Source organism: Microcebus murinus, chromosome 5, assembly GCF_040939455.1.
Source record: "Microcebus murinus isolate Inina chromosome 5, M.murinus_Inina_mat1.0, whole genome shotgun sequence".
NCBI classification, from domain to species: domain Eukaryota; kingdom Metazoa; phylum Chordata; class Mammalia; order Primates; family Cheirogaleidae; genus Microcebus; species Microcebus murinus.
This window is the reverse complement of record NC_134108.1, coordinates 7,519,983-7,531,089: the sequence shown is the minus strand read 5'-3', so window position 1 is coordinate 7,531,089 and position 11,107 is coordinate 7,519,983.

Genomic DNA, 11,107 nt, shown 5'->3' with positions numbered 1-11,107 from the left:
TGTTCCTCTGTAGGGAACGGACAGATGCTCATAGCCCATGAAGGATCAGGGCTAGATCACCCATTACCACCCCTAACTGTTAAGTAGCATGCTTACCGAGAGTCAGGGATGCTTGTTCCCCAAACAGATTTATGCCTAGTTTCACTTAATTTCCAGTTATTGAAATTATGTAATTTAAGTAAACTGATAAAATATGAGTATGAAAATAAAGGAAGTTATTATAATGAAAACTAAATTGAGTGCTTTGTGAATTGAATGCTTTGAGCCACTAAAAATGATCGCTGTGAAGTGAACAAAACAAATATATAAGTTTCAGACAATCATTAAACAAAGGATCAGATTGCTTTGTGGTTGTCTTATGTCCAACTCCACTTTAGAGACTTGAAAATGGAAATTAGAGACAATGCATTATTAGTGTCATGATCAGTAGCTCCAGTAATCTTCTGGAGCTTTATCTGAAAAGTATTGAATGAATACCCATTTATATGTTGTAAGTTAAAATGCATTTTTAAGGTATGTATGTGGCGTTTTATTCTGACTCCCACTCTTTTTTTTTTTCTGAGACAGAGTCTCACTCTGTTGCCCAGGCTAGAGTGCCATGGCATCAGCCTAGCTCACAGCAACCTCTAACTCCTGGGCTCAAGCGATCCTTCTGCCTCAGCCTCCCGAGTAGCTGGGACTACAGGCATGCACCACCATGCCCGGCTATTTTTTTCTATTTTTGGTAGAGACGGGGTCTCGCTCCGCCCGCCTCGGCCTCCCAGAGTGCTAAGTACAGGGATGAGCCACCACGCCTGGCCGATTCCCACTCTTTTAAGGGCATGGATAAAAAGACTTAGTCTCTAAGTATGACATGAAGAACAAATATCTCTGTGAGTGTACTGTGAAAGTTGTATTGGAATGTCTGATCTTTGGGACATAATGTCTATTTTTGTTAAACTTTGACTTTTCATTGGCCTGGTTTTCTTTTAGGTTCAGTCTAAGCTCAAGTCCAATGCACAGACTTAATTTTCTTTTCTTAAGTTTCCCTGGAACACAATGTAGGTTCTCAGTTTTTAGACTGAACTCTGGGTGAGAAATCCTCAGTGACGAGGTGGTCTCCAAGACCACAAGTCAAAGGGTCTGCTTGAAACAACTGCCAGGCAAGGCGACAGCAGTCAAGTAAGATTTCCCTGTGTACCACCCTCAGGCCACCACCATGACCAATATAACCCCACACTCCTTCCCCTACAGCCCAAACTTGGTGAAGTCAGAAATCACCGTTAGATGCTCAAAGAGGAGGAGCAGCAAAAGAAGACAGGTCAGAAGAAAAGAAACACCCAGCTTCCCACCCCTTCTCCACCGCAGGCTGCCGGAAGCTTGTGCTGAGGGAGGAGAAGTCTTGACTTTAAATCAGTATCAGGATTTTGATTCTCACAGGGGTCTGAGCATTTTAGATAGTGAATTAAGCCTGTGTTCTGACTTAATGATATGACTTTTTATTACTGAAGAATATTCTTTTGAAAAGTCACGAGACCAGCATTTGATCCAGGGGCAAAGAGAAAACAAGCCCACCAGGCAAATTTCATGACCTAGTGGGCAACACAAGGAATATCACTTTATGATCATGTCCCATGAGTCATTGTTATTCAATGTACTAGTCACACATCCATGTTAGGATAGAATTACAAATTTTCCCACATTTTGATATTTGAATGGGCCCCAAGATTTCCACCTCTAATATGGATGTTTTTCCCCCAATGAGTATATCCCATGGGTCATTTCGGTGGGGATTCTAGAATCCCCCATCTTGCTTGAGGAGCACGCACCTCCTGACAGCCCAGTGTGACCTTTAAAGTTAGGAAATGAGGCTGGGCGCGGTGGCTCATGCCTGTAATCCTAGCACTCTGGGGGGGGGAGGGGATCACTCAAGGTCAGAAGTTCAAAACTAGCCTGAGCAAGAGGGAGACCCCATCTCTACTAAAAATAGAAACACATTAATTGGCCAACCAAAAATGTATACAAAAAATTAGCCAGGCATGGTGGCACGTGCCTGTAGTCCCAGCTACTCGGGAGGCTGAGGCAGAAGGATCGCTTGAGCCCAGGAGTTTGAGGTTGCTGCGAGCTAGGCTGATGCCACCGCACTCTAGTCAGAGCAACAGAGTGAGACTGTGTCTCAAAAAAAAAAAAAAAAAAAGGCAAAAAGAAAACACTTCTGAAAGCTAAATACATTTGAAGATAAGTTAAAAGTTAATAAAAGTATTAAAAGAGTACATTAGCTAGACAAATTTAGGAAGACCATCAAGTTCTTTTAAGTCAACAAATCTTTATGAAAATTTAAATAATGATATTAAATAAGAGGGATGTATTTAGAGTTTTTAAAGTTCTTGCATAATAAATACACATTTACATTTTAACTAACCAGTAGAATTTCAATGAATATAGAATGTCAGATTTTCAACTCATACTCCATCTATCAACTATCTAGTTATTGAAAATAATCTGAATGGCATGCCTTGTTCTGTGATTTATGTTGCTACCCCAGCTGAATACGATGGTGACTTATGCTGTTATATAATCACTCATCTAGCACAAGGTCAGGGATGGCCCCAATGACATTAAAGTGAGCACTTGACTGCAGCTGTCCAAAAGCCAAGGCTGAAGCCTTGAATCCTAGAGCAGGCGTCCTCAAACTGCGGCCCAAGGGCTATATGCGGGTGTGTTTGCCCTTTTGTTTTTTACTTCAAAATAAGATATGTGCAGTGTGCATAGGAATTTGTTCATAGTTTGTTTTTTGTTTTTTTTTTTTAACTATAGTCCGGCCCTCCAACATTCTGAGGGACAGTGAACTGGCCCCCTGTTTAAAAAGTTTGAGGACCCCTGTCCTGGCGGATTTTGGAAAAATTCCCAGGTCAAACTCATGCCGTGGTTTGTCCTTAAAATTCTTATTGAATATAGATTATCTTTTCTATGCTTTCTAGTAAGATTCCTGTACAGAACAGACATACCTGTCCACTGGCATTTATCCTGTATATCTTGCTCATTTCCTCTGTTCAGTGTTTGAGGCCCCCAAACACTTCCTAGTCCTTGCAGTCCGCTCTTCTGCGGGCCAAGTCTCCATCTCTGTGTCCTACTTAGAATAAAACATATCCAGCTCCCCTCCTGTGCTCCCTCACTGCTGAGCCCTGTAGGAGAATGGAACTCTGGGAATATTTGTTTGCCTCAAACACAGCTAAGTTTGGTGTGTTTGGAAGGAAGCCTATGGCCCTGATCACTTCCAGTAGCCTCCTCTCCAAATATGCCCTCACTACCATCTGGCCGTTCCTCTGTCAGGGGCAGCAGCAATACTCAAACTTACTGGATCATTTGGTTGTATTAAATGTTTTCTTCTCTCTCATTTATTTCCTAGAGAGCAAGAACAAAATCCCCTTCCCCTATGTCTAAGATTTCTCCTACTGAGAGGGAAACTTATTCAGTTCAAGAGTCTACAGGGAAAACATAAGGATGCTTTAAGTAGGAGATACTTCCTTTTATCATATCGGTCTGATGAGATTAAACATACTTTAAGGGCTCATGCCTATAATCCTAGCACTCTGGGAGGCCAAGGCTGGTGGATCGCTGGAGGTCAGGAGTTCGAGACCAGACTGAGCAAGAGCAAGACCCCATCTCTACTAAAAATAGAAAAAATTAGCCAGTCAACTAAAAATGAAACAAAAAATTAGCCGAGCGTGGTGGCTCGCACCTGTAGTCCCAGCTACTTGGGAGGCTGAGGAAGGAGGATCGCTTCGTCCCAGGAGTTTGAGGTTGCTGTGAGCTAGGCTGACACCATGGCAGTCACTCTAGCCCAGGCAACAAAACAAGACTGAGTCTCAAAAAAAAAAAAATTGGGGGGAGGGGGGGAAATGGGCATTTATTGAAACCTTAAAATCTGTACCCCCATAATATGCCGAAATTAAAAAAAAAACACACACATTATGTCACATTCTCTGTAGTAGTTGTTCCACTATGTTGCTAAAGGCTTCTGCTTTTGCATATGTTTCTGTGGAAACCCTGCTGTGTATGTTTCAGAGAGTGGACTCTGAAATCAGCTTAACTTCATCCAAGTTGAGGTTTTACTGTTAACTGTGCTGTCATCCAACCTCTCTGGGCCTCTGCTGTCCCATGCGTCAAATAAGACTAATCAAAGCCTTCACTTCCTTAGATGTCTGGTTGTGAGGACCAAAGCAGCATCATTTACCATCTGTCTTTCTGCTTCTTCCTCATCCCCAATTCTTTTTCCTCTCCAAACCCAGTGACTTCGGATTTTGCCGAGTCCTGCACTAGATGACATGTCTCATACTGACTTTTCCATCATACAGGAACAAGCCTGGCTCTGACCTGGAACTGACAAGCACATTCCATCCCAGCTTCCTCAGTCCTTTATCCTGATTGCACGCCCCACCCCCTCCCCAGGCTGGGCCTCGGTAGCGACCTTCTAGGAACCCACATGGACTTGACTTTGGCCAGCAGGCTCAGAGGCACAGCATTTAGCTGTTTTGCTTTTGTTTCATCACCAGGTGGTGCTCTTTTCTAGAGTACAAGAAAGGCATTCCCGCTTTGCACTTTGTTGAAAAGGTATGTACCAAACACCTGCAAGTCCGTGTGCCCAGACTGTGAAATAATCCTACCCCGGGGCCTCGCCTGGTTGGCCACATCACAGCTCACCAGTGTTTTCATCAGAAGCCTTTGATGGAGTGGAATGGGAGTGAGTCACAGATTTTTCTCTGGTGTCTGGCTGGAGCAGAGCTGTTATTATCTAAAAGTTTTCTGTCTTGGTAAGCTGTCACCTTTGCTGGTTCTTTGATTACAGGAAGCAGGCTTTTGTTCGGGGGCATTTCTTTATCTGTGCTTGTTGGTGTTTCCAGATGGCTAACTTCTGGGAGATAAGAGGCAAAAGGAAAACCCAGGGAGCTCACCCCTGTGTCAGTCCTCAGGTCCTGAGGTCCTTGGCCAGTCTGCCTCCTTCTCTCCACCTTTCAGTCTTCTTGTGCTTGTTTTATAAATAATGCCCAGGTTTATTAATTGTACTTAATGAGAGGAATGTGTAAAAATATGTCTACTCCATTTTTCCAGAAGTGGTAATCTTGCAGAATTGTGTTTAGAAAGGGCTTGCTGTGTGGAAGATGGTTTTGATGAGAAGCAAAGATGGGTAGCAGAGGACCAATGAAGTGGTCATTGCATTAGTCCATGAGAGAAGACCTGGACTGGCCAGTAGCACTGGGACGCAGATGAGAGGGAGAGAGGAAAATATTTAGGTGGTCAATAAAGGCTAATGAGAAAGCACATTAACTGGATGAACAAAAATAAATAAATAAGGTCAGGGAAGAGCAAATAATAATAAGTCTAGTGGGTGGTCAACGTAGTCAATAGTAGAATGACTGCTTAATGCCCAGTACTCTCCTCTAGCAGCAGTACAGATTTGTAACTTGTAAATAGGCACGTAGTTTTTTGAATGGATTGTCTCCTGAGCTAGTGGGTTTTTAATTTGTGGGGAAAAGAGAATCATCCTTTTTAAAAATTAGAAGAGGCTGGGCACAGTGGCTTATGCCTGTAATCCTGGCACTTTGGGAGTCTGATGTGGGAGGATCGCTTGAGCCCAGGAGTTCGAGACCAGCCTGGGTAATATAGCCAGACCATGTCGATACCAAAAAAATGTCAATTAACTGGGTATGGTGGTATGTGCCTGTAGTCCTAGCTACTCAGGAGGCTGAAATGGGAGGGATGCTAGAACTCAGGAGTTCCAAGCTGTGTGAGCTAATTTTGGGTCCTCACTATAGTTGACAGAGTGAGAGCTCATCGCAAAGAAAAAAAATTAGAAGAGATTTCACTGAGTGTTCTACCAGACAGTATCTTACCTATTGCAGACATAAGGTTAATGAACACAATTAGCAAGCATCAGAGGTAAACAGAGTAGTATTTTGATAAGTTCTGAAAATACTATAAGATTCTCTAAGACTCTTATTATTATTATTGTTATTTTTTGAGACAGAGTCTCACTCTTGTTGCCCTGGCTAGAGTGCCATGGCGTCAGCCTACCTCACAGCAACCTCAAACTCCTGGGTTCAGGTGATCCTCCTGCCTCTGCCTCCCGAGTAGCTGGGACTACAGGCATGCGCCACCCAGCTAATTTTTTCTATATATTTTGAGTTGGCCAATTAATTTGTTTCTATTTTTAGTAGAGATGGGGGTTTCGCTATTGCTCAGGCTGGTTTTGAACTGCTGACCTAGAGCGATCTGCCCGCCCGCCTGGGCCTCCCAGAGTGCTAGGATTACAGGCGTGAGCCACCGCACCCAGATGTCTCTGATATTTTTAGTGTCACTAGGTCTTTGCCTTACGAAAGTTTGATTTTCTGGAACTGAACAATGGTTCTTAAATTTTTACTTTATCATATTGCCATACAATGAGGGGTATGGACATGATAATATAAAGTAAAACAACAACAATGAAGCAAAATGTTAACAGAAAAACCTAGCTTTGTTGGCACGTTTCCATTTTCTTTAACTTGTTTATCATGTAAATGTCCTTCCTCTCTAACTATGTAAGTTAGAAAGTGTTTATGGGTAATGGGAATGCTGATGGACAGTTGTTTAAATATAAGGACATTTCTGTTTTACTTAATAAATAGCCCAAAACCAGCAGTCTTGGGTGAAGCTGGAAGCTTAACAACGTCATCCAGAACCAGGGACTTTCCATGCTTGGCTCTGCATTCTCACAGCCTACTTTGGTTTTTTGTTTTTCTAACTTGTTGCCTCATAGTCACAACATGGTCTTTCCTTTTTTTTTTTTTTTTTTTTTTTTTTTTTGAGACAGAGTCTCTCTCTGTTGCCCCAGCTAGAGTACAGTTGTGTCATCATAGCTCACAGCAACCTCAAACTCCTGGGCTCTAGTGATCCTCTTGCCTCAGCCTCCCAAGTAGCTGGGACTACAGACACATGCCATCATACCTGGATAATTTTTCTATGCTAATTTTTCTAGTTTTGGTAGAGACAGGGTCTCGCTCTTACTCAGGCTGGTCTTGATCCTGACCTCAAGCGATCCTCCCACCTTGGCCTCCCAGAGTGCTAGGATTACAGGCGTGAGCCACAGCACCCGGTCTATGAGATGGTATGTCCATAGGTGCAAGCATCACAGCCTCTTTTAGTCTTTTAAGAGACAAGAAGAAATGGCAGAGGAAACATTTTCTCCTCACATGCCTCTCTCTTACCAGGGAAGAAAATGTTTCTCAGAAGCCAGAACTGCTCAAGTGTCAACTGGCCAACTGTGCCTGCAAGAAGACTGATGAGCACGGCTATTTGGTGAAGAAGACCATGATGGCACACTTGCCACAGACCAGGGTTTCTTATCACCGGTGGTATTGAAAATATTGGGGGGGAGGGGCCCTTTCAGTTGTCACTCGCATAGAAAGGCACTATTGGTATTTAGTGGGTTGGTCTTGTAACGTTAAATATCCTAAAATGCACAGGGAAAAAAAATTGTCCTGTCCAAAATAGCACTAGTATGCTTGTTAAGAAAATTGGCATATGGATCTTAAAGTCAGCTGATTAAAAAAAAAGAAAGAAAGAAAAAAGAAAAAGAAAGAAACAAAGAAAAGAAGGAAGAAAATTGGTGTATACCAGCCACAATTCATCCCTGGGCTGAAGATACTACATTCCTAGATTGTGCAAGAAGAGGAACATGGCTCCCAGCAGTGTGTGCCATGGGCTGAAAGTTGGAAGGAGTACAGCAATGCTTAGTCATTCTAGCACACTAAATCTTCAGAAAGCTGCTGTTATTTGTACTAAATGGGTTGCAAGGAAAAAATGTACAGGGATTGGGACAGGAAAATTACTTGCAGAGGGTGTCTTCATTTTTCCTTATGCAGGGATTTCCCAGTAGCTGAAAAAGCCTGTTTCCAAGAATAATTGACTCTGAGTTAGTTACCCGAATCTCTGTTGCAATCTCTGCTGACTAATGGACTCTCCTTGCCCCTTACCACACCAAGGAATTCAGAATGTTTAAAACCAAACTCTACAGCCAATATTTGGGGGAATAAAATGTCTTTTGCAGACCCTCTACTAGCATAATGTGGCAGGGATTTTGTAAATGTTTCTTGGGTATAGGACAAATACTTGGACTCAAAACTATACAAATGAGGCCTGGAAAATTGTTCAGCATTATGTTCAAGGAAGCAGGTACAACGAAATAGCATTTTTAAAAATCTTTATAAAGAGCTATTTATGTTTTAATTACTATTATTTTTAATTGACACAGAATAATTGTACATATCGGGGTACAGTGTGATAATTTGATAGATGTGTAATGATCAAATCAAGGTAATTAGCATACCATCACTTTAAATATTTATCATTTCTTTGTGTTGAGAACATTAAAAACCTACTCTCCTAGCTATTTGAAAATATACAATAAACTGTTGTTCATTATAGTCACCCTATATTGCTATAGAACACTAGAACTTATTCCTCCTGTCTGGTTGCATCTGTTGTCCAACCTCTGGCTATCTCCTCCCTCCCTGCCACCCTTTCCAGGTTCTAGTAACTGTTGTTCTACTCTCTACTCTCTAATTCTATGAGATCAACTTTTTTAGCTTTCCTATGAGTGAGAACATGCAGTATTTATCTTTCTGTGCCTGACTTATTTCCACTTCACATAATGTCCTCCAAGTTCATTCTTGTTGTTGAAAATGACAGAATTCGATTCTTTTTTATGGCTAACTAGTATTCCAGTGTTTATATATACCATATTTTCTTTATTTTTTTTGAGACAGCTAGAGTGCTGTGGCATCAGCCTAGATCACAGCAACCTCAAACTCCTGGGCTTCAAGCCGTCCTCCTGCCTCAGACCCCCAAGCAAGTGGGACTACAGGTTGAGGCCATGATGCTCAGCTAATTTTTCTATTTTCAGTAGAGGCTAATTTTTTCTATTTTTAGTAGAGATAGGGTCTTGCTCTTGCTCAGGCTGGTCTTTTTTTTTTTTTTTTTTTTTTTTTGGAGACAGAGAGTCTCACTTTGTTGCTCCAGCTAGAGTGCCATGGCATCAGCCTAGCTCACAGAAACCCCAAACTCCTGGGCTCAAGCAATCTTTCTGCCTTAGCCTCCCAAGTAGCTGGGAATACAGGCATGTGCCACTATGCCCGGCTAATTTTTTCTATATATTTTTAGTTGTCCATCTAATTTCTTTCTATTTTTAGTAGAGACGGGGTCTTGTTCTTGCTCTTGCTCAGGCTGGTCTTGAACTCCTGAGCTCAGGCGATCCTCCTGCCTTGGTCCTCTGGAGTGATAGGATTATAGGCATGAGCCATGCACCCAGCCAATGCCATATTTATTTTCTTTATCCATTCATTCACTGATGGACACTTAGGTTGATTCCACATCTTGGCTATTGTGAATAGTGTTGCAAGAAACACGGAAGTGCAGATATCTCTTCAATATACTGATTTCTGAAATAGTATTTTAATAATAGCACTAGTAAAAATTATAATAGCAATCTAATTATATTATTTTAAAAAATTTTTAGAATGCCAGTAGAAGTCTTTGTGGTCTTCAAAGACAATGAAGACTAAACATTATTAGCTCTGATTATGGTTAAAAAATTTAAATGTTAACTAAATCTGAAAGATTAGATATATTGGGTTGATATGTTGCATTGTTATTCACAGTAAGTACTTTATAAGAATGTAAGTGTAAAACCCACTAGAGTAGAAAGGCAAAAGTAGGCTAGAAAGTTTGGTTTGGTTCCCAGTCTATAAAACCATGAATCTTTATGCTTGACACAAACTAAGCTGAATAAATAATATCTCTTAGGCTAATTGCTAATGAGGAATAAGAGATCACCTGGTATAGAAGAAAAGAAGCATTCCAGACAGAAAAAAAATGGATCCAGTAAAAGTACTAACTGGTGAAATAGCATGTCATGGTCATAGGCACACCAGCTCTGAGCTCAGGAGAGCATCATGAATTCCTGTTAACTTCTTCAACCTCCAATTCTGGACTATCTCTCCAGACTCCCTGGATTTCTTGAGTGACAATAACTAAGGCTAGACTTATTACAACTAAAAAAATATTTTTTCCCTCTGTACTCCTGCAAAAACCTGAATGTTTATGTCCATCCAAAATTCATATATTGAAATCCTAACCCCAAATGTGATGGCATTAGGAGATAAAGCCTTTGAAAGTCATTAGGTCATGAGGGTAGAACACCCCATGAACAAGACTAGTGGCTTTATAAAAGTGACCCCATAGAGCTCTCTTATCTTTTTTCCACCATGTGAGGATATGAGAAGTCAGCAGCCTACCAACCCAGAAGACGGCTCTCATCAGAATCCAACCAGGCTGGCCCACTAATCTCAGACTTCTAGCCTCTAGAAGTATAAGAAATATTTCTGAGGCTTATAAGCCACCCAGGCTATGGTACTTTGTTATTGTAGCCTGAATGGACTAAGACTCCTCCCAATTAATACTTTATTCAGTGATTCCTAAGTCAAAGTAGTAGGAATGTAACTTATAGACTAAGTACTAGGCTGATGGGAAATAAGTGGGCAACTTACTTAATATCAATGTAACTCAATAGTATGTGCTACTTGATACAGTAATATGTAACTTTCCACATACTTTGATATCTTATTTAAAATGGTGCTTGATGCTGGTTAGATATTCATACTGAGAGACTATAAAGTAGGCCTAACTCAGCTGCTCAGTAAATATTTGTTGCTAATAGTTTCATAAATTTTTTGGATTAATTTTGATAGTATTGTTAGATGTGCACTATAACCCTGTCTCCTGTATTTTCTGTAAGTTGAAGGTTGTCCCACTATTACTGATACTAAATTTGATGGTTTGTTTCAGATAGTGACCACCAGTGTGTTCTCTTTGCAATTAGATAAATAGCCTTTGGAGTGATACTTTGGTGCCACAGGAATATTCCACTTCTGAGAAATCTTTCATCTAAAGGTTTTAAGGTCCGTTGACAATCCTCTTCTAAGCCAAGTATTTAATTAGGGTTTGCATGATGGTTATTTTCTATCATTTATTCCATATTTATTAGCAGGCACCCTATTGTAAAGAGGAGTTTTTCCTCACCAACTAGGCATGA